The sequence below is a fragment of the Thalassophryne amazonica genome, chromosome 12 (genome assembly GCF_902500255.1).
Source record: "Thalassophryne amazonica chromosome 12, fThaAma1.1, whole genome shotgun sequence".
Taxonomy (NCBI): domain Eukaryota; kingdom Metazoa; phylum Chordata; class Actinopteri; order Batrachoidiformes; family Batrachoididae; genus Thalassophryne; species Thalassophryne amazonica.
The window spans coordinates 71,441,180-71,466,008 of record NC_047114.1 but is presented as its reverse complement, the minus strand read 5'-3'; the positions used below and the strand labels follow the sequence as shown (position 1 = coordinate 71,466,008).

Sequence of the window (24,829 nt, the reverse complement as noted above, 5' to 3'; positions counted from 1 at the left end):
TAGGTAATGCAAACTGTTGAATGATTATTTTGAGCTGGGCGAGAAATTCTTGAGAGCAGCCGTTTGGAAGATGAGGGCTTGACAGTTATACCAGCGGATTTTAACACCACTGCCAAGGAGTAAATGCTTCTTTTTTTCATACAGTGTTGTACAACTATAATCTGAAGTGACTTGGTCACATCCAATTCACAGCTAAATTTGTAGCAGATGATCACTGACAGGTTACATTACTGCTGATGCTGCACAGAGCATTATGGCTGCATTTGTTCTTCTTTGTTTTGGCACAGTTACATAATCCATCTTTGTCTGACTCGCACCAGTATAAGTGCATTACTTGACATTGCAGGCTGTTGACTCCAATTATGCAGCAGACAGTCCGTCTGGCATTTTACATTGTAACCTGCTTTGCCAAATATTTGAGGTTGTATCCCACAGAGCAGTGCGATAGCATAAAGAAACAAGAGTTTAAACTCGTCTAAACATCAGCACAGTTTGTAGACAGAGAAAGCTATCCTGCTCTGCAGAGAGATTTTGAATTCTACACCACCTACAGTTAAAATGTCAAATCTCTCTCTCTCTCTCTCTCTCTCTCTCTCTCTCTCTCTCTCTCTCTCACACCATGTGAGAGAGAGACAGAGAGAGAGAGAATCTTTGGAATATTTACATGTAAAAATTAAATTTTCTTTCAAGTCAAACAAGTGACCACATCTGATGTTGCTTCTGAGCCTCAAATACAACAGTAGCGAGTTAGTGGATGAAATCGATGCATAAACTTCTCACAAAACAGCCCACACAGAGATGGCAGAAACCAGGATTTCAGAGTTTTGAAATGTTCAAAACTATATTACAGCATTTTATTTCAAGTCACTATTTATGCAGTATGAATACCATGGATCTCTCAAATCTGGTTCACTACACATAACCACAATCATGGAGAAGACTGCTGACTTGACAGTTGTCCAGAAGATGCTCACGGACACTTTCCACAAGGAGGTTAATCCACAGAAGGTCACTGCTAAAAGCTCTGGCTGTTCAGAGTTCTGGATCAATGAATATTCATGGAAAGTTGACTGGAGGGCAAAAGTGTGGTCAGAAAAGATGCAAAAGCAACAGGGATGACTGCAGCTTGAGAAGATTGTAAGCAAGCTGATTCAAGAATTTCGGGGAGCTTTACAAGGAGTGGACTGAGGCTGTATTCAGTGCAACAAGAGCTACCACTCACAGACGTGTCCAGGAAATGGGCTACAAGTTTTCTATTCCTGGTGCCAAGCCACTCCTGAACCAGAGGACAACGTCATGGGTGGCTGAAGCCTATCCCAACAGTCACAGGGCGAGAGGCAGGGTACTCCCTGGACAGGACGCCAGTGTACTGCAGGGCCACATATAGACAGACACATTCACACTCAAACACACACGCAGTCAAGTAAGTAGCCGCAGATTTAACTTTGTCTTGTGTTAGTACAATCACAAACAGCACAGCATGTTCCCGAGCTGCACTAGGACGTTTTTAAATGTTACGGGAGCAGATCATCATTTAGAAAAGAAAACAATAAACCGATACGGGAACAAAAACCACTACTAAACAATGGTTCACTGCTACTTCCAGTGTCTCACAGGAATTTGCACCCATAATCACTTCTATAGCAATGCCCCCAGGAATAAGGTGGGTAAGTGTAAAAGCACATGCACTTTTCAGTGTAGGAGCCGAGGTTCAAATCCTACCAGGGCCAAGTTTTCAGTAAGAGTTCTTTAAGCTACATAAGGCTAGGGGCACACATGGGTATTGATGTCTTTGAGCAAGACACTAAATCCAAAATCAGCATGTCAACAACCAAATATGAAAGAAGGAAGTTTCATCATTTCTCCACTGTTATTGTTCTTAGGACAAGAAGAAGTAGCAATGTCATACAGGCCTGTTGCTTATCCACAGAATACTGTAGTATGAAGTGAATGAGTCTGTACCCCCCGTGGATGTGATGCCAGTCCCATCAGAGGTTACTTCCCTTGCCAAGACCAGTACACATTTCCAGCTAGGCAACCAGAAACAGGCTGCGTGAAGCACAGGACTGGGAACTGAACACTGGTCTATATATTGGGAGTCCAACTCGCCATCCCACAGTGCCACCAGACTGGAGGCAGGAGTTACACAAAGATGAACAATTGATTTTGGTGGAGGGATAAACAAAAATTACAAGCAAACAAATTTTTTTTCACTGGATCCACAAAAAGAGGAGTAGCCAAGAAACTGTCAACATATTTTAGGCACAAAAGTAGACATTCAGCTCAGTTTACTTTTTAGTTATTCCTATAGTTGATGCGGGCACTGATTTGAAGGCTTGGCTTTCCATTCTTTGTGCTTTCAGTGACAGTTTTCTTCTCAGTACAGTATTGTATTACCTTTTTCTGCTGCAGGGACCAATAAAGCATCAGCTCATCTTCTCATACCTTACAGTGCAATATCGTCCTTTAAAGGAAAAATAATTTCACAAGAATCATTTTGGTGACACATTCATAATATACACACACACACACACACACACACACACACACACACACACACACACACACACACTGGATCCTGGTGTTATGAGGCTATATTATCTACTTAGAGTGGTATTTTTATAAAACCACAAAGTCATTTCATCTAAAAGCATTATTAGATGTGTACAGGCTGATACTTGACTAGTAATGCAAGTATGTGTTTGGATAGTTTGCACAGCAGACCAGAAATGGCATGTTGCACTCCTGTGGCGGCAGGCTAAGCGCTGTGTCTACCCATGTGGCTACCTTCTCTGTAGAATAGGTGATTGCTGTGAGACACTTCACAAAAAGAGGATCTCCTGTATGGAGAAAAGGGCATGTTATGAACTAAGCTACCAAAATGGCAAAACTTTATATGTAAAATCAGTCAGTGATTAACAAATAACTTATTTTATTTAGTTTATTTGTTAACTTGGGGCAACTGTTTGTTGTGATTTGGCGCTATATAAATAAAATTGATTGATTGATTGATTGATACTAAGTGAAAAATAATGAACTTTAAATTTTTTTTTTTAAATATACCCTGCGTGCTTGTGGTGCAGCAGTGTGTTATTATGGCTGTTGGAAGAGGATTTTGGTTGGGGGTGCTGCAGCGGGGGTGACCCACTGAGCTGACAAAGACTTATGCACAATATTTAAACAGCAAAAACTTTGGTACATTTCATTTAAAATTTCTACTCTGTGACAGGACACACACACACACACACACACACACACACACACACCACCCTTATCAGCATTTAAAATCAAAGATGCTAGAAAAAAAAGGCAAGCAAGTGTGCAACTAATGTTTCCAGATTCTCTTATAGGTTACAGCACTGAAACGCTTAAAAATTTCAAACATTAAACTTTCATGCAAATAAAAATGGGGAAACAATTTTAAATGTTGTCATATATTTTTTTAATTTAGTTTGTTTTTAGATATTTGTTATCTGGCACGGGGAGCTGTGACATCCGTTTTTCCAGCAGGAGGTGCTGCAGTGCCCCCATTGCCCACAGCTATCAGTGTTGTAACCACTTGCTAGTTCGTGTGTTTGTGTACAAAATAATCTGTAAATAGGTGAGTAGATTTTCCCCAACCTTTACTGGAATATTCCTTGGCTGATGTATCCAGATCATTGACCTTTGAAAACTTTTATTATTCACCACTGAAAGCTTTAAAGCTGCTGTCATAAAAACGACTTTTTAAGAAATCTAGCTTGGACATGGGGTTGCTGGCAAATTATTGACCCTTTTCTCATTTATCTTTTTTTCCCACAAGTCACTGAAAAAGTGTTTTCTGTGCAACTTGTTGCATATTTGTCAAGAGAATGGTCTTTTGGAATCTTTACCAAGCTAGGGACTTTAATCTGCACAAAAGTGACTCATGATTGACATATTTTAGTGGCTCTGAGAGGGGTTAAGAAGGATTTGTCGCTTCTGAAAGGCAGCGAAGCAAAGGATGGAAGCAGCGGGTTGGAACAGTGCTTCATTTCTTCAAGCTTCAAAGTGATGCACATCATCGGTACTCTCAGATGAAGCGGTGTCCAGTGGTGGGGATTTTTAATCAGGCTGCTCGGGCTCTGTAAGGTCCACAGGCGGACTTGAATGCTGAGAGGAGGACTGCTGCGGACCGCTCTTCTTGCACGTGATTAACCTCTGGGTACCGAAACTTGGCACCGAAAGACGAGGCATGTTTCGATACTCGGTACTACCAAAGCATTTCGGTTGGTGCCACGAAAAAACGAAGTTCGGTACCCAGCCCTAGTCTCCATGGTTGGAAAAAAGATCCCTCTTGCTCGCCATCACTCTCCATCACTGCGCATTGGACTCCAACAGGTGTGCGAGTGTACTGAACTGTTTAAAACACTCACAAAAGTTGTCTGACCAGTTAACAGATACATGAGTCTTGATAAACTCTCACGTCTCAACCTTGATCCTATGGGTCGTAATAGACTTTCAATTGACTCTGCATGGGGTTGAATCAATGATTGCGTATATTAACATATTTTTCCACTCGCACAAGCAGTCGCAATGTAAGTTTGGTGTAAACACAAATAACAGATCACAATGGAGACCAGCCAAGACTTGTGAGAGTTGGCAATACGTCATGATCTTGTAAGTCTTATAGGTCCCAGTCCAGTGTATACGAGGCATTATTGGTCTTGCTACTATCATCTTTCTTATATCTTGAAATCTGACTATCATCCTCTTCCAGCATAGTATTATGTGCACGCACAGGGTATGCATCACCCCTCTGATGCCTTTCATTTTATCTTGTACTGATAGTGCACCAAAAAAAACCCCAAAAAAAACAGTAACTGCAAAGAAGCCCGCTCGTACTGCAGATTGAAATGATCTGACATTCCAAATGCGAATCAAATGACCAACCCAATGTTCTTCCCCTGCTAATAGTTTTACTAACATCCTCAGAGTGTCATTATAGCATGAGGATGTAAATGCAAATGTATTTTAAGACTGCACTTTGCCTTCGGCTCTCGATTGCTTCTCTCCCTAAAATGACTGCCTCATGTCTCTGATTCCTTCTTCCCTTCTGCGATGACCTTTTCGCTCTTCCAGTGTGACCGGTTTTGACCTGATGAAACATCACCCATAATGCCGAGCTAATTGTGTTTCCAGTTTCCAGTGGCTTCGATTGATAAGATAATTTCACAGTAATTATAAGCTTTCAGTCCAGAAATGTAATGCTTGTTCAGATACAGATTCTTAGGTTGGAAGGAGAGTAACGCTCTCAGTGCAGATCTCTAATGCCGGAATAACAGCTTCATGTGATGAGAAACACAATGAATCCTCTTGCTCGCTTTCCTCATTGTTGCACGGAAAGCATGAAACTGGAGTTATGTGGTGAAGCTGCAAAACACTGTTTCAGTCTCCTACATCAGCCAACACATTCCCACTATCTCCAATTTCTTCACTTGACATCCTGTACACAATGCAATTATAGATACAGTCATGTCCTGCACTCGCTGTAAACAAATGCTTTGCACTGCTGTGGAATAATTTGACTTTCGAAGCTCAAGCTGTTCGCTCTTCAATCACAAAGTAGATTTCACCAGAAAAGAGCAATAAACGGTGCTTTCTTATTTTCAGCCTCATTTGATATAATTTAAGAATATATAACACAATGCTAAAATACCCTTGGCCATATGAGCATTGTGCTCTTTATCATTTGCTAGTGTTTAATAAATTACTAAGATCCTATTGTCTTACATACAATTTGTACATGTTCAATAAAGACATTCTATCAATCAATCAATCACAATATTTACATTTTAACAGCATCTGCAGGAGCCCTTGCATGTGCATGTCCATGCACTTCTGACAAGAGTGAAAGTTGTGCAAATCAAGGAATATTTGTAGATCACCCACTGTGCATTTGCAGGTATTAGTGAGACAAGTTTAACTCCATAGGAAGTTAGCTTTGAGTTAGTGGAAGTTAGCGTGCATGCTGACATCTGCAAAATGTCTTATAAATCACTCCAGAGATGTTATTAGGTTCCAAAAACAGCATTTTCAGTTTTAAAAGTGTTATTTCTCGCTAGTTTTTACACAATATATAAGAAAGTTGCTACTTCTAGCTAAAAATTAACCAGGCAGTGACGTCACCATGCTAACATCCACTAAATGTTTTGTAAATCCTTCCAGAGATGTTATCAGGTTAGAGCCCGGTCACACGGCACATGCCGCTAGCTGACGAAGGAAAAAAGTCACAAAGTCACAAATCGCCGAGAAAAAGTGGACGAATGAACCTGCACTTCTCCCATCACCAAAAAGCCTACGAGTCCAGAACGCATAAAAGAACGAAACAAAACCGAAACTAACAAAAGAAAAACAAAGCGAACAACGACCTTGATGCTTTAAACAAAATCAAAACAAATGTCATAATACAATTCTTACAAACAAGTCAGTGATCAATTATCCCAGCTCCATCTTCGTAACTTTGAACTGGGGGACAAACCTCACACGTTGTTGGCTCGTCAGCTTCGGGGACAACAAGCCAGCGGAGCTATACATTGCATCAGATCTAGTACTGGGGAAAGGCTTACCAACCCCAAAGCAATAAATAAACGATCTGTAGAATTTTATCAGGAGTTATATAAATCTAAAGCTAGTGGTGAGGTGGATGCATGGCTTAACGATCTTCCCATCCCAAGACTAGGTGATGACTCGCGTAAAGCTTTAAATGCCACAGTGACTATAACCGAAATAACAGATGCTGTTAACTCATTTAACACAGGTAAAGCGCCTGGACCGGATGGCTTTGGACCCGGATTTTATAAGAAATTTGCCAACAGATATCCCCGCTCCTGCTTAGAATGCTATCTTGCTCTACTGACGAAAAGACATACCTTCAACATTATATAATGCTGATATTGCTCTTTGCTTAAACCAGATAAAGATGATACCAACCCAGCTTCATACCGTCCTATCTCCATGCTCAATCTGGATTTTAAGATTTTTACAAAATATTAGCAAACAGGTTGAATAAGTGCATTGAATCTATTGTTCATATAGATCAGACAGGATTCATCCCTAATAGATATTCTTTCTTTAATACCTTAATATTGAATATTATGCAATATAAATTTTCTTCAGCTTCAAAAAGGTATATTATTTTTGGATGCGGAGAAAGCTTTTGATCAAGTGGAGTGGAGATACCTATTTAAAGTTTTAGAAAGGTTTGTTTGGGTGATTCTTTTGTATCTTGGGTGCGTTTAGTTTATCTGTGCCCGACTGCTTCAATTGTTACTAATCAGGATAAGTCACAATCTTTTCTGCCTTGGAAGGGGGTCACGCCAGGGGTGTCCCTGTCCCCGTTACTCTTTGCATTGGCCATAGAACCATTAGCAATTATATAAGAGAAGACGCAATAATTAAACCCATAACAATTGCTGGAGTAGATCATAAAATATCGCTTTACGCTGATTACATTGCAATTTTTGTGTTGGACCCTGAACAGTCTGTTCCACGTGTACTTGAAATAATAAATAGCTTTAGCACTGTGTCTGGGTACACTATCAATTGGCAGAAGAGTGACCTGTATCCCTTAATGGAGATTTAGATCCTGAGTTTGTGTCCTTCACTCAATTTAACACATCTTCAAATGTAGTTAAATACTTAGGTATTAAAATCACAAAAAATCCAAAATCACTTTTTAAATATATTTTATTGAGAGACTGGATGCGTTAAAGAAAAACATAGAGAAATGGAGAACATTACCCTTATCAATGACAGGCCGGGTGAATACAATTAAGATGGTGTCACTAGTTTGTTTGTCTCCTTAGTTTGGGTCTCATTAACATCAGATCATTGTCTCTGAAGTCATTGCTGGTGAATGACTTAATTGCGGATACATCGTCTGGATATGCTTGGATTATGTGAAACCTGGATTAAATCCACAAGCTGTCCTTCCTCTGAATGAGGCCTGCCCACCGGAGTACACTTTTAGTCACGTTTCACGTGATGTGAAGAAAGGCGGGGGTGTTGCTTTTATTTATAAATCCAGGTTTACTTTAGTAACTGTTGGGGGTCATAAATATAACTCATTTGAGCATCTGATTCTCCGTTATGCCCATGATGCTAAGTACTCTCAAGGTCATAAAACTGGAAATCAGCTATGTTATACTGTCACTGTTACAGGCCTCCTGGCCCATATTCTAATTTTTTAGTTATTTTTAGTTCATTCATGGTTCAACGCATATCAGTGGTAATACTCTGGATTTGGTTCTTGCACGTGGCCTTGTTGTCACAAATATCAACATCCTGCCTCTTGCATCAGTGGTCTCTGACCACTCGCTTGTTAGGTTTACAATTACGCTGCCGTGTTAGTGGAGCAACAACCTTGCCTATCATTGTGGCGACAAATCAAAACCTTCAACTCTGACTGAACTCGAAGCGAGACTACCTGAAATCCTAACTTCAAGTTTGATGAAATTTCAGTCAGTAGACAGTCTTGCAGATAGCCTGAATTTAGTGCTAAAAAACCACAACTTGATAAGATTGCGCCTCCTCTATTAAAGCCATGCCTTCCCAAAGCACAGATACCCTGGTTCAACAGTTATTTGCGTGACCTTAGGAAGAAGGCTAGAGGGTTGGAACGGAAATGGCGCAGTTCCAAACTAGAGGTGTTTCACCTTGCGTGGCTGTGAAGCTATTTTAGATTATAAGCATGCTTTATTGGCTACGAAGCAGGCCTATTACTCTGAATTGATCAACAAAAACAGCATAACTCAAAGTTCTTGTTTGATACGGTGGCATTTCTTATTCATGGACAGCCACCTGTTGGCCGTTCTCCTTTTTCAGCACAGGACTTTCTGGACTATTTCGAAAAGAAAATAGAAGATATTAGGTTGAGCACATCTCAGCATGCTTTGGCCCAATCATTGTATTCAGCTACTGAGCTGGGGACTACTACTGAGGTGCTACCTAGATTCACAGAATTTAACAGTATCTCACAAGGTGTGCTGACGAAACTCGTGATGTCTACTAGAAGCACAACTTGTTTATTTGATCCTATACCAACAAAATTGTTTAAGGATCTTTGGCCCATTCTTGGTCCGACTGTGCTGGAAACTGTTAACCTTTCTTTAAACTCTGGATCTGTTCCAAATTGTTTAAATCTGCAGTGGTTTAAACCACTACTCAAGAAATCTAATCTTGATCCTGGTGAATTGAAAAATTATAGGCTGATATCAAATCTATCATTCTGCTCTAAAATTCTGGAAAAAAGGTGGTTTCACGGCAGCTTGTGGACTATCTTACTGAGAATGACCTTTCTGAGCCACTGCAGTCTGCTTTTAGAAGACATCACTCCACAGAAACAGCACTTATTAAAGTAGTTAATGATCTTCTGTGAGCAATGGACTCGGATACTACTACAGCATTGGTGTTGTTGGATCTCAGTGCTGCGTTTGACACAGTTGATCATCATATTCTACTTGATAGGCTAGAAAACTGTTTCGGGATTACTGGAACTGCTCTTGTGTGGCTGACGTCTTATCTGTCTGGTTGTTCCCATTGTGTTTTGTGCAATGACACTACCTCTGACTTTAAGGGCATGAAGTTCGGGGTTTCCGCAGGGATCCGTTCTGGGTCCCCTGCTTTTTTTCCCTGTATATGGCACCCCTTGGGAACATTTTGCGGCGTTTCGGGATTGCTTTTCATTGTTATGCTGATGATACTCAGTTGTATTTGCCGATAGCTGCTGGAAATCCTGTCCACATAAAATCTTTACAGGACTGTCTTGCAGCAGTGAGAAGTTGGATGTCTAGCAACTTTCTACTTTTGAACTCTGATAAGACTGAAATGATGGTTCTTGGCCCAGCAAAGACGTCGGCAACCAATTTGATCAGCTGGCGCTTAGCCTAGGTTCATGTGCTATACATCATACTGACAAAGTGAGGAACCTTGGGGTAATCTTTGATCCAACGTTGTCCTTTGACCTCCATATTTAGGGACATTACGAGGATTGCTTTCTTTCATCTGAGAAATATAGCAAAGATTCACCCCATCTTGTCTAAGGCTGATGCTGAGACTCTGATTCACGCATTTGTCTCTTCTTGGATATTGTAATGCTTTATTCTCTGGCCTGCCGCAGTCTAGCATTCGAGGACTTCAGTTGGTGCAGAATGCTGCTGCCAGAATTTTGCCACAAGTAGAAGGTTTGACCACATTACTCCCATTCTGGCATCCCTTCATTGGCTACCAGTTTCTGCCAGATTGGATTTTAAAGTTTTATTGTTGGTTTATGAAATTGTTCATGGACTGGCGCCTTCCTACTTGGCGGACTTGGTTAAGCCCTAGTACCTGCGAGGCCTTTGCGTTCGCAGGGCGCAGGGCTTCTGTGTCTTCCGAGGATGAACAAAAGGTCTGTGGGGTATAGAGCCTTCTCCTACTGTGGCCCAGCTCTTTGGAATGATCTACCTGCTGTTATTTGGCAGTTCTGACACGGTGAAGATTTTTAAATCAAGACTGAAGACCCACGTTTTTAGACTGTCTTATCATTAATTTTTTATCTGTTTGTGTTTGCTTTTGTAATTTCTTTTTATTCTACTGTGTTTTATCTTTTAACTGTGCTTTTTTTGCTTTAATTTTGATTTTAGATTAATTTGTGTTGTGAATTATGTGAAGCGCCTTGGGGCGACTTTGTTGTGATTTGGCGCTATATAAATTAATAAATTAAAATTGTCACTACCAAGATTTCTTTACCTGTTCCAGAATATTCCAATTCATATTCTGATGTCCTATTTTAAACAGATCGATTTGACTATCTTACCTTTTATTTGGGTTATAAGGCGCACAGAATCTCTAAACAACATCTGCAGAAACCAAAAGAACAAGGTGGTCTGAACTTGCCTTGCTTCTTGCACTGTTACTGGGCTGCCAATGTCAGGGTGATGGTATACTGGCAATTATCGCAGGGTCAGGACAGTTCAGCAAATATGCCCTTGTGGCTGACAATTGAACAGAGTCTGGCACAGAAATCCTCTCTTCAGGCACTTCTTTTCTCATCCCCCAGGCCTTTGTCTTCACAGAAAGGGGAACATTTTACATTGTTTAATTCAGAGAGACTTTGGCTACAGATCCGCAAATTTTGTGGACTTCCAAATGCTTCAGTACATGCCCCAATCTGGCATAATCATGCCTTTCCCCCATCATTTACAGATGTTGTCTTTAGAGAATGGAGTCGAAAAGGGTTAACATCTATAAAAGACCTTTATATTAATAATCATTTTGCTCGTTTGAACAACTACAATTGAAATATGCATTACCTAAGACCCACTTTTTCCGCTACCTGCAGTTGAGAAACTACATCAGACAAAACGTTTCCTCATTGACTCTCTGCCTGTGGATAATGATCTGTTTAAATTTTGCTCGGGTCCCCAGAAGCCATGGGGTTTAATTTAATTATTAGTCTGTATATTTTCTTATAAACTTTCTCAACCTGCCGTAATAATTAAACAAATGTGGGAGGAGGATCTTAATATTACAATACAGGATGAGATCTGGAAACGTGCTTCTCAAGGATATTCATCAATGTTCTGTCAATGCTAGCCTTCAGTTGGTTCAATTTAAAGTCTGCATAGATTACATTATTCAAGGCCAAGTTAAATAAGATCTTCCCACAAACCTCTCCTGCTTGTGATAGATACATGGCCACTCCTAGCACACATGCACACCATTTTTGGCTATTGCCCCAAGTTGAACGGTTTTTGGAGTCAATATTTAAATGGTATTCTACTGTATTGAAAGTAACCTTGATCCTGACCCAGAAACAGCTTTACTTGTCTTTTCCAGCAAATTAGACAATTTGGATCACGTGCATGTGTAGTTGTAGCCTATGGATGGTTACTGCCAAGAGGTATATTTTGAAACTATGGAAGTCAGATTCACCACCCCATTTTGAGGCTTGGCTGAGGGAGCTAACAGGGATTCTCCATATTGAAAAATTGAGGTATGAAGTGGCAGGCTCACCACAGAAATTTTATAATATATGGAGACCTATTTTGGATTACTTAATGCTCTAAGTGACCTCCAAGAAATATGCACCTTGGTTTGTTTTGGATTTGGAGTGATAGTTTTTTTGTTATGACACTGTTTTAGGCCCTCCCCCCCCTTTTTTTGTTTTCCTTTTGTGGTGTTTTTGTTTTTTTTATTTACATATTTATATCTTCAGTACCGTCAGTACCGTGCTTGGATTAACCCATTGTCTTTACCAGGATTTGTGTTGTTGTATTTCTTTTTGTCTGATTTTGTTTTGTGTGCTGTTATATTTGTGTGAATGTATACTAAAATTAAAAAAACGGTAAATAAAGTTTGAAAAAAAAAACATTCATGATGTCATCACTTGGCAGTGGGTATGAGACAGAGCACTTGACAACAGGTTTCTCATCACAAAAACAACGTATGCGCACACGCACGTTCCTGCCACAGACAGCTAGAACATGCGCAAATAGTTAAAGTGGTTGATAAAACCTTCTTGTCGCAATTGTTTCTGTACGACACCATTGCTTTTTTGTCCAAAACATGTATGAGTCATGTTCAGCTCGTCGGATCTTAAGTTATTGATCCGTTCAGATATTGTCAATGTTCGTGCAAGATGTCGGACTTGGGAAGCTGGACTACGCAAATGATGAGGAACCATCAAGACAGAAAGCAAAACAGAATACAGATGAATTGAAGTTGTCCTCGGGATTCGTTCACATTTTTCAACAGTTTGAAAATTCTCACGAAGCGCCAGCTACAGGAACGAAGTTGGATGACGGTTAAACGGTGTCTCCGAAAGTCGACGCGAGTCCAGATTTCTTGTTTGGTTTTGGCGTCCTTCATTAGTGCCGTGTGACCGAGGCTTTACAAAAACAATGTTTTCAGTTTTAGAAGTTTATTTCTCGCTAAGTCTTACATAATATATGAGAATGCTGTCATTTCTAGCCAAAAACGAAGCAAAGTTAGCAGCTAGCGACACCAGGAAATGATGTCACCACATTAATGTCCACAACATATCATAAAACAGGAACAGAATGTGACTTCTTAACCTCTTAAATATCTTTTAAAATAGGTCAAGGTTAGCCATCTTTGAACTTGTCCAAAGTCTGCGTCCCAAGAATGTTCCCCGTGAATCTGAAGACTCTGACAGTAATAGGACTGAACTTGTGCTGAGCACAGACAGATGGACAGACAACAGATGGACAGACGGACAAAAAGCCTTCACATTACCTGATGGCCATATCTGATGGCCTTGGGTAATGAAAATCAAATAACCATTTAATTTTTCCTTTGTTTATTGAACAGGAGTTTATGCTGCCCTCTTCTTTCACACCTAAAGGCTGTAGCTTTCCCATTTGTGTGTGCACGGGCGAAATTGACCTTTTGGAAAAATGTGCCCACATGGGTGCTTTGCCTTCTACTGCCTTTCTCTACGGCTACTGTCCTAACAGTCTGTCTGGGGTTTTTCTCCGACATCACATGAGTGAGAGGCTTGTTGGTGCTCCCAAACACTGAATAGGATCTCTTGGATGAGGAGGAGAAAACTGAATAACTTTTCGTTTTAAACTATTTTAGGATGAGTAAGTACAGACTGCCAGGGGGTACTTACACTCATATTCAGGCGGATGGCTGCATGATTATGAAGCATGATTACACAGCTGTGACTTTCATGCTAATAAACCGATTAGAAAATCTTCACCATATATTTGGAGGCCCACATGAGCAGAGCATCTGTTATTAACTTCATCTACAATTAGTTTCTTACCCCTGATGATGAATTGCAGATGAAATATCCATTTTTATTCTTCCCTCTGTATGTTTCTTAACAGGAGGCAACAGAAACCCACTTCAGATCTGCATTTCTGCCTGCAAAGAAAGATGCGGAGGCCAGTGGTGCAAAGATTTCCCAGAGTAAGTTTGTTTGCATATAAAAGCCAACATTTTTGAGACATTCCCACTTCAGCTGGAAATTTTGTATTATTAGTTGCCAGCTTGGATGGTACAAATATCCCAAAGATAAGCCGTGTTTGTCAGTACAAATAAGAAAAGCGGAAAATCACAATAAAACTACAACACCATGTAATAACTGTAGGTGTATATATATATATATATATATAATATATATTATATAATATATATATTATTTTGAACCATGAAATAATTCAGGGCCCGAGTAGGACAAAGTTCTATGAGGACCCTATTGTAATTGCCCTGTTTATTATTACTATTTATTTATTATTATTATTATATACTTTTCAAATCCCAATTTCAGCATTTTTCCATGCTCAAAACTCACCAAACTTTGCACAGTCGGATCCGAAATTCGATATTTTGGGGGTTGCGCACATGCTCACAGCGAAATGGTGAAATAGCACCCCCTACAAATTTTCAAAAACCCTCCCCACTGGGGTTTTTTGTCGTAGCCTCACGGAATTTGGTCCACATATTTACCATGCTGGGATGCATAAAAACGTCTGGTGACATGTCAACAGGAAGTTGGCCATTTTGATTTGAAGTTTCGATTTTGAGGTAATTTTTGCCATTTTGGCCATTTTCACTACTTACATTTGAAAGAACTCATCCTAGGTATTTCATCCAATCGTCTTCAAATTTGGGACACATCCATGACCCCATGCTGATCAAAAGTTAGCAAAAGAATTTCTGTAGGTCAAAAGGCGTGGCTGCTACGGTTCATCAAACTTTGGCGAGCGTTTCGGAGCACGCTGTTTCACTTCGATGGCTGTTATGCCCACATCCAGGATCGTAGATCCTTCAGACTTGCTGGACATGATGAGGGCTCCGCCTTGAATATCCACATATATTAACTTTCCACCTAAGTCATAGCGCCCCCAGTGGTAACAGGAAATGTCATATTTATACTTTAATAGGTACTGATGTCACATAGTTAACACCATCAACTTCATTCCACTTCTAAAACAGGCATAACAAGTTGGGGAACGTACGCAATGATCGCAGTGAAGCTACGAGTAAGGCGTCTACTACTCTGGAGGTTGTGGGGCCCAGGGTCCCGCGGCCCATTGGAAGGGGTGGGTGGTTGTGGTGGGGTGCGGGTGTTGACACTGGGGGTTGGACGGCTGCTGTGGGGTTGGGGCCATGGTCTCCGTGGGGTGTTGCCCAGCTCTCACTTGGACAGTCTCCTGATCTTGGGCTTTGGTGTTTGGGGTGGGGTCAGTTCGGGGGGGTCCTGCTGCTAAAGGAGTCTTGGGTGTTGGGGGGGGGCCTTGTGTGCTTGTAATTAACGTATGTATGCAGACTAAAATTTACAAGTCAGTAAAAAAATGATAATGATTGTCTACAACTGCAGGATGATCTTGATTGCATTTCTGAATGGGCAGAGTTATGGACAATGACTCTTAACTCTGGGAAAAAACAAAAGTGCTAACTATAGGTACCAAAACTGCTGATTTTGATTATTTTTGGAAAGCGACTAAAATAAAAATGGTTCATTATATAAAGGATGTTGGTGTCATTACCCAGTCAAAATTTAAATTGACTATGCACTGTTCAAATGTTGTCAAGAATGCATACTATGTAATCCATACTATATTTACTACAAAAAATGATTATGCAGTTTATCTGAAATTGTATACAATTTATGTTAAACCCATTTTAGAATATGCAAGTCAGGTCACCTAACATGAAGAAAACTACTGACACAATTGAAAGTGTTCAGCGATATTTAAACAGGCAAATTTGTCCAAATTATATGTCATATGTAGATACATTAAATTGTCTTAATATTAAAACTCTGGAAAGTAGAAGAATTTGTTCAGATCTTATATTGTTTTATAAATTAATAAATAGTCTACCTTTTGTTGATATACATGACCAATACAGATTTGTAAATAGGTTAAGAGGTCATAACAGGCATTTATTTACATTCTATTCACCTTATTCAGGAAGTCATGGTGAGCGGCTCCATTTTGTCAAACAACTTCCAGTTTGTCACTGCTTCTAATGATTATCAACATGAGAACCCACTACACTACAAGTGCCCAAACATGAGCAGCATTAATTGTTCAGTTCGTGGGTGCCACAATAACTGGAAAAAGAGGAAACTATTACTTTCAGAATGATGTTTTGAACATGGAAATGAGAGATCTGAGTGCTGTGGACGAGCACTTAACTTGTTCCCTCCTCCATTGAAAGACGAGGATCTCCGGTGCTGGCTAAAGGCGCTGAATTTGAAAAATCCACCCAAACGTCCCTATGGCTGTTCTTTTTATTTTATGAAGAAAAAACCCACACCACTGGATCTTTACCCAGAGAAATGATTGGACTATAATGCTCCGTTGAAGAAGCCACAGCAGATGCTAGTGAGATAAATGGTTAAGATGTGTTTGTAGCATTAGCTGCTATCTTATTTACTCATTTTATTACTTATTTACTCATCCTAGATTCAACCTTTCATTTGAACTGTCAATGATAATGATGAATTATGAAATTCAAGAAGACTGAAAAGACTGTTAAAGCATTTCAAAAACCACAGCTAAAGCTTGTCAAATATTCTGAAAATCATGGTAAAATATCAATAACACACCTTATAAGTAAAAAAGTCACTTATGTCCTTGTGTAAATCCATTCAAAGCCACAATGTCTTTTTCCAATGAAATAAAGTCTACATTCATTAAAAAAGTCACATAATCTTGTCTGAAATCCTGTTTGAACAGCACAATGTTTATTTTCCAGAAAAAAAAAAAAACTCTTACCTTGTTTCCTGAGGGCACAAGGTGCAGTTTGCTTTTCCCGTTTCTTTTGTGTGTTCATGATGACCAACTTTAAACCCAGCGCCAATTCCATGGATTCTTGTCCTTGTCCTGTCTTTCTCACCATCTTCTCTCTGTCTGACGTCGCTCCGTGACACAGACATGCCACAAAATTCTTCTTTTAAAAACTTAATTCCTCTAAAAGTATGCGATGTCCACATGCTACGTTTATCTTAAAGAACAGCGTCTTGGAGCAGCATCGCTGTAAACCAACCAGTCCCGCTTTATGACAACTGTCACAACAGCCACGCTTTGAGAGAAGCATTTTCTCCGTGGATCTGAGGACAATGATTTATATCTGTTATACAGTTCAGTGTCTGCGGACTTGTAAAACTTGCACGATGTTGTAAAAAAAAAAAAGAACGCTTTGCGACAGACATTTTAAAAATAAAAATAATCATGATTATTCAGTCTTATTGAGATGTATGCAATGTTTTTTTTTTTTGGGAATACACCACAGGTTGCAACGAGGCCGAGACGGGCTTATGTTGAATGAAAAATACAAGAATTTGATTTGAAAGCCAAATTAAAAACCTACTGAAGCCATATTACAGATTGACTGTGTGTACTTCATGACTTACACCAGTACAAGTCATGAAGTGGACACAGATGGGGTGACCTTCAGGCAGCACTTGAGGTTATGTCACTTTTATGGCTAAAATAGCTCTGAATCTGTGTGCATTTTTCAGATGCTATATGGCTAATTTTATTTTTATCAGGACATCAGGACTTGCACAAGGTAAAGAGTTGCAAATAATGAATCATAATCTGGTATGTAATTTTTTTAATATATAGTATTGATTGAAGTGCGATATCTCCTTTAATAATAAACTGGCAACAGCTACTAAAACTATGTGCAAAATCTGGTGTTGAAGGTCTAGTCACACCAGGGGTTACAACCACCTTGCCACGGGTTCACAATAAAATGTCGCAGGTATGTGCATTACATTCGCTTAACTGTGACATCAAAAATGGGTGTTGGCAATGTGTGGCAGGCTGAAAATCAGTTATAGTGCGCATCCTGAATATGTTGACTGTGGCAACTCTAGAATGTAGTGACTAGCTTATTTTGCTATGCCACAGTGGCAACCTTCTCTGTGCCACAGAGGTGCGTATGTTGGTGGCTTTCACAATGAGGTTGGAGAGGAAAAAAGGCAGGAGAAGAAAAAGAAACAAACAGCACCAGTGCTAATATTTGGAAAGCTGTCCTTGTGAACAGCGTTATACATACCAAGACAGACATGTTTAGATTATTTATGTAGTTTTTAAGCTGCCTTCAGAGCCGTTGACTGTGGACAATATAAGTGAGCCAAAGATGCAAAGTATGTTATCAAATGCATCTTTTTACATGCTTCCATGCCAGGACATAAACAGCAGTAAACTCCTTTCACACAGATGCTTGTATTCACACACTATTAATATAACTTGAGGTCATTTCTCATCATTTAATAGAAAATTAAAGGCATAAAAATATGTGGAAGCACACATTCTATGTATGCTGCATTCCAAAATAGCAAAATCCCTTCCTTGTCCTTTTACTATTGGTGAACTCATACTTTAGGTACAGTTATTTCGGTCCCAATGATTCTACTCTTTTTCTCTCTGCCGAGGCACTGAGGAAACATCCAGGGTGCTGGACTGACCACAGGATGCCCTGGCCAAAGCTGACGCAGCAGCCCATGGACTATCTTCCTGAGGGTGGCCTCTCTGAACCACTGCAGTCTGCTTTTGGAATGCAGTCTTCCACGAGAAAGCTTTTACTAAAGTGTAACTGGTGAGGCGATGGATGGACGCTGGCCCTGCACCCGAGGGTGCCAGACTTATCTCATGGCACCCTGCATGCGGCACCAGTGAGTGCATGCTCACCTCAATAATGCACTTTGTTTTTGATGCTATTTTGGTTTTTCTGTTTCCTGTTTCTTCACCTTGATAAATCTTTGTAAAACCTTGTAACTACTAGTATGGCCTAAGCAGTGGGTCACCCCTCTGAGTCTGGTCTGCTTAAGTTTTTCTTCACTATCACCAGAGGGAGTTTTTCCTTACCACTGTCAACTGCGTGCTTGCTCAGGGGGTTGGTAAGTTTGGGCTTTACTCGTGTGAAGCACCTTGAGGCAGCTTTGTTGTGATTTGGTGCTGTATAAATAAAATAAATTTAATTGAAATGTACCAGCACAATCAAAAAAGTAACTTTGTTTTTCATACATAATATCCCATAGACTTGCCTGCAACCTGCTCAACACTGTTAACTGCAGTGTGTCTGGTGGCTGCTGGATGGATGATGGATTAGAAGCAGGTGTGGCCATCAGTGACAGAAACAGACTATTTCTGCACAGGATCCTCAGTTCAAACCTTGTCAGGCCAGAAAATCACTAAGGGCCCTTGGGCAACGTCCTTAATCCCCAAGTTGCTCCCGGTGTTTCGTAAGCACCTTGAATGGCATCACCCTGACATCAGTGTGTGAGTGTGTTTGTGAATGGGTGAGTGTGAGGCATCATTGTAAAGTGCTTTACGCTTCTGATTCAGATGAAAAAGCACTATGTAAATGAAGTCTACTTAAAGCTCAAATAACACAGTTATATTCATTGATTAAACACCCAAAGAAAATGGTACTTGCTGCCTCCACTGTGATATGGTGTTACATTTCACACATATCCCTGGGTGTGGCAAACCAAAGACAACCGCTTTAGATCAGAGCCCCCTTTGTTACTGTTTACCCTCTCATAGCTTGACAAGCACCTCCCAGATGATGGAGTCCACAAGTACTGTGATTGGTCACTTTTCTGGTTTCACTCCTTCCTCTCCCGTCACATTTTAAAAGTTTTTGTAGTGTGCACAATAATTACATTTCGATCTTGGGTCAGATAGAGGACTGTTTGGTAGGAAAGTCCACAAATATGACCAACTTTACAACACGGAGTCTAAGAACTATGAGACTCAAATGACTCACAATTCATGGAGGAAATTGCAAGTACCATAATGCTGGTTTGGAGTCTGATAATTGTATAAAGAAATGGAGCTCAGTGAGGGACAAACTAATCCAGGAAAAGCTACTGTTCCAGCAGTAAATTGTATTATGACACCCACTAACACGACTGAGAACTTTGAAAGGATTACGCCCATGTTAATGCCATTGTATAGCCATGGACTTATGGAGTTGCAGAAGCTTAAATCAGGCTTTAGGATTTTAAGATACCACTCTGCAGCAGACTTAAAAAAAAGCGTGACTCGACCAAATGCACATGCACATAATGCCCGGTACTTATTTAAGGCAGGTGTTTATTTTTTCAGGCAAAGTTTTGACCCAGTCATTAAATGAGGAAGGCCCCTATTCAAGGTCAGGCGTTTAATCAAGGTTAATACAGTATACCACCACACATCCATGCAAAAAGGACTTTACATGAATTTAGCCACAAAAGACAAAGAAAATGAGGGGGCTGGCCAATTGAGGTGCAAACTGAATGGGTCTGTGACAGAGACAGGCCATTTCAACAAAAACCTAAGGGCCCTATCTCACCATGCTACGACAGCCTGTGAATGACAAGTGCGAGGGAAATCACTAGATTTCGTGGAGCATTTGCTGGGTGGTTCTCTTTCCTCGCTTCACTCACAGGGTGTTGCAAGTGTTGTGCCTAAATTTTTCAATTGTTCAAAGTTGGCGAGGTGACAAGGCTCCTCCCAGTATGCTCCCAAAGCAGTCAATGGTGTTGTGCGAACCTCTGAATGTACTTGCTGGGACTCCTAACGTGGAAAATTCATGAGAGAACTGGGGGTGAGCCGAGCCACACACACGAGCTACAGGTGAGCATGCCAAAATATCGAAGCTGATTGGAGAGTAACAGCAGCCTCTAGAAGTTGCAAAGCTGCTGCCAGCCTGGCCAAAGCTGCAGCAGACATCTGGACTTGAGCTTTCTGGACTTATGCATTTAATGCATTTTATTTTATTTTATTTTTTATCTGGAGCGTTTTCTCTCTCTCTCTCTCTCTCTCTCTCTCTCTCTCTCTCCAGCTCCCCTCTCTCTCTGAGAACATGCGGTGGGAGTTCTTTGATGTGCTCGTCGTGAGTAATGCATGATCAGTGAGGAAATATAACTACATGCTTTAATTAAATGGCACACTGCTCAAATCCAGCTCCAACAGCGCACGTGTCCTTAATCCAGGAAAACATTTCTGCTAAATGCAGTGGAAATGTGATGTCATCTGTCCATTGGAGCCAAAACGCAGGAGCACGGAGGAGGACATATCTGTGCCAAATCAACATGCAAATCCACCAAGGATCTGCCATGGAGATCCTGAGTGAAAAAAACAAAAGAACAACCAAAGGGACTTTGGTTATTCTTGTGTTTTGGTTGCCAATAAATTGAATCAAATCAAAGAACACACACCCCCAAATCACTGCTGGGCATTACTGCATCACAGAGGCTGCTCCAGTGCATGGAGGAGCACTGCATGCAAATCTCGGAGCCAAGGACAAAAGGATCATATAAGCGGTGGATTATATCTGGGCATTGAAGCTAGAACAGTACATCCTGCACGGACATTGTTCTGAAAGTCGGTGAGTGCACTGTATGTGCTTTTAATTGTTGTTTGCATGTTTAGTCGCTAATTCACATCTCCAATTACTCTCCACTAGTCACATCCAGTGAAGTTGTACCCTAAATATTAACTGAAGTCCAATGGACTGTTCAAAATAATCATTTGTAAATCGCTTCATTAATTTAATGACTAATGATTTTACCTTTAAAAAATCACATTACCATATTCTAATATCAAACTCTGCTTCCTCTACTTACATCCTGTATGTGTACAAGTTAAGATATGACATGTAGCACATTATTTATGTTCCAGTAACAGACATGCACAAAACAGGCAAACAAATGTGAACATACAGACTCTCTGTGCTCATTAAATATGTGGTTCATTGTTACACCTCAGGTTTGTCCTTTCTTAGCAATCAGCAATGACTGAACCAGTGCATCATACCCTAGAGCATTGTGTCCTATAATGAGATTCTTCTGCTAGAGCGTTTGTCTCTAATCCCACTTCCCTATCAGTGCTACACAGACGTTAGGACCAGCTGAGCCCAGCTTTACATGTCCGCTCTACATGAAATTCACAGTTAGTGCTGCCATCCTGAATAAGAACGGCACAATGGAGCTGAATTGGGATTGATTCTGTGCTTAATATTCAACATGTTAATCCTCTTAAGAAGTTAAGAGAGGTCCCGATGACATTCTGGCGAGACATGTTTTGAGCTTCATGGAAATTACGGGGGCTAGGCTAAGAAAACAAGGTTCATGTTTAAATACGCCAGGCCTGGACTCAAGATCTCGTTGTCATTAACCTGCCATTTTCTTGAGAGAATCAGTTTGAAAAAAACAGTAAGAAGGTGCATCACTCTTTCAATCAATATAACTGCACTGCAGTATCTCTTACAATTAATGTTGATTAAATTCCACAAATCTCTACATCTTGAGGAATATCACTGTTTTCATAATTTCTGAATATACCAAGACTCAGAGAAGTAGAACCAGCTGCAACTAGAGTGTTTGGAAAGACTGCCAGAATCATGCTACCTCATTAAGTGGATTTTCCCCTGACCAACATTTGGCTGACGGCTATAACCTAGACAGTGCATGCCTCACTGGCATCTCATAAAAACTTCTCCTTAGAAAATGGCCTCCAGTGTCTTGTAGAGCCTCTTCAGAGGAAAAGTTAAGTAATTCACTTTGATTACTCCTCATGAAGGAGGGGTTGTGAGACAAGGAAAGCAAAAAGCACATCATCACAGATCAATATGTGCCTATAAGGGTGATTCTTAGACTACGGCACTTATTATGTCCTTTGATCATACTGTATGAAAAACAGAAAAAAGGGGAAATTTCACACTTTTATAGTTATCTTTACAATGAAGTGTGTTAAGAAATTTGTTCTAGTAGTCTATGATGACTTTTTCACCTTTTTTCAGCATCATTATATGCAAATATTGCCATTTTGTGCTTGTCCCACACCCAGACTTTTGATCTTCAGTGATAAAAATTAATGGTAAAGAAATGTTTTTTCTAATGTTTTAAAATATCTCTGAATAAAATATCAGTAAAATAATCAAAACATAATTGGGGTATTCAATGTCATATAACTGTTGTGATTTTTTTAAACAAAATGAAGTTGTCCCACACTATTGCCGTAATTTCCACCACAACACTGTAATGTCCCTAAACAGTTTGTATGAAAGATTGTTTGGGTAGTTTCTATGGAGATAAACAGTGGCATCAGAGCACATGTATATAGCACCAAATCACAACAAACAGTTGCCCCAAGGCGCTTTATATTGTAAGGCAATGGTGTGGTGGAAATTACATTTACAAGGCCAATAGTGCCCGTAGTTAAAGAATCACCCATAAACACAGAACTCACAAAGTTCCGAACAGCAAAGTTGTCAAAGTGCAAAATCTGCTGTACAATGTAGTCATGTTCTGCCAAAACCAGCAGTGAGCACAGTTCAGCTAATCAATGCTAACAGCTAAGTTGCAATGCTAACGTTTCATGAGTGAATTAGCTTCAGAAGTATCTTTGAAAATTATTGGCAAACTATTTAGCTTCTACTAAATTTAGTTTCAACTTTAATTCAGTTTTTTTTTTTGTTCAATCAATCAATGTTTATTTATTGAGCCCTTTACAACACTCAAGGTGACCAAAGTGCTTTACAGTAAAATTAAAAATATAGAATAAAAAAAAATTTAAAACAATAACAAGACAAGAAAACACAATAGAAGGTAAAGTGTCAGCGTGCTACTCAGTGTTAAAAGCCAGCCTGAATAAATATGTTTTGAGCCTTGACTTAAAAAGACCAACATCAGTTATAGAACGTATTGTTGTGTGGGCCGCCAGAAGAGGAGGTACTGCTGGCCCACCACCAGAGGGCGCCCTGCCTGAAGTGCGGGCTTCAGGCAGGAGAGGGCGCTGCCGCCATGGACACAGCCGGGGGTGACAGCTGTCGCTCATTACCTCTTGACAGCTGTCACCCATCTACTCAACATCATCTCACTCCATAAAGACCAGACGTCATCTCCACCTCGTTGCCGAGATATCATACTTCATAGGAGGTAATATCCTCAGCCTTTGTGGAAATATTGAGAATCTGTTTATTGTGAGTGTTTGCAGGAGTTCGGTCCTTTTGTGGAGGCTGTGCAATACGGCACTCTTTTTCCTCTGAGGACGTGCTGCAAGTATTGAGTGACAGGTGGAGGTGGCATTCCCACCGTTGTTGTTACTGGGTGTACACACACCCACACTTGACTGTCTTTGTTCTTCGCCAGCAGTACCAGATCCGACAGTCGGGGACGGTGATCACCTGGGAATTCGGGACTTGGCGGCTCCAGTATTCACCAGGTTCTGGGGCGGCGGAAATCGTGTGGTTCCGGCTCTTCTCAGGACAGACGTCTTCTATCCTCGAGCCTGCCCACACGTCACCTCTGTGTATTGACTGTTATGATATTCTGTGATTGTCTGTATGTTCGTTGTGCACATTCACAACATTAAATTGTTACTTTTTGGCTCATCTATTGACCGTTCATTTGCGCCCCCTGTTGTGGGTCCGTGTCACTACACTTTCCCAACACGTATATCAGAGGGCAATTTATTCCAGAGTCTGGGCCCAGCAACAGAGAAGGCCTGATTGTTAAACGTTTAATGGTCAAAAATGTTTGTAAACTCTAGAATCACGTGTTTGTTCCTGTTGAAGCTTATACAATATTACAACAACCAAAACTGACACGTGGCGTTAGGTCAAGATGACAAACAAGACTAAATGCATTTGTAGCGATTGTAATCTGCGTTGTGTTGTTGACTCCTTCCATTGGCTCCCCTCGGGACACGAACTCATGATTCCTGGTGTCGCCAACCGAATGGTCCCCCCTAAAAATTGTTCCGCCCTGCTTTCACTGCGCATGGGTCATTTCGGACCACAGCAGCACATCTGAGACTGACTCACTACACCAAAAGCGATCAAAGGGATT

The 24,829-nt window shown here is 40.4% G+C and overlaps 1 protein-coding gene across 1 annotated transcript in view; it reads right to left on the bottom strand.

The window, feature by feature from the left end:
* Window positions 1-24,829, bottom strand: part of st6galnac3 (ST6 (alpha-N-acetyl-neuraminyl-2,3-beta-galactosyl-1,3)-N-acetylgalactosaminide alpha-2,6-sialyltransferase 3) — a 256,666-nt gene that overhangs the window by 108,468 nt on the left and 123,369 nt on the right. The window lies entirely within an intron of this gene.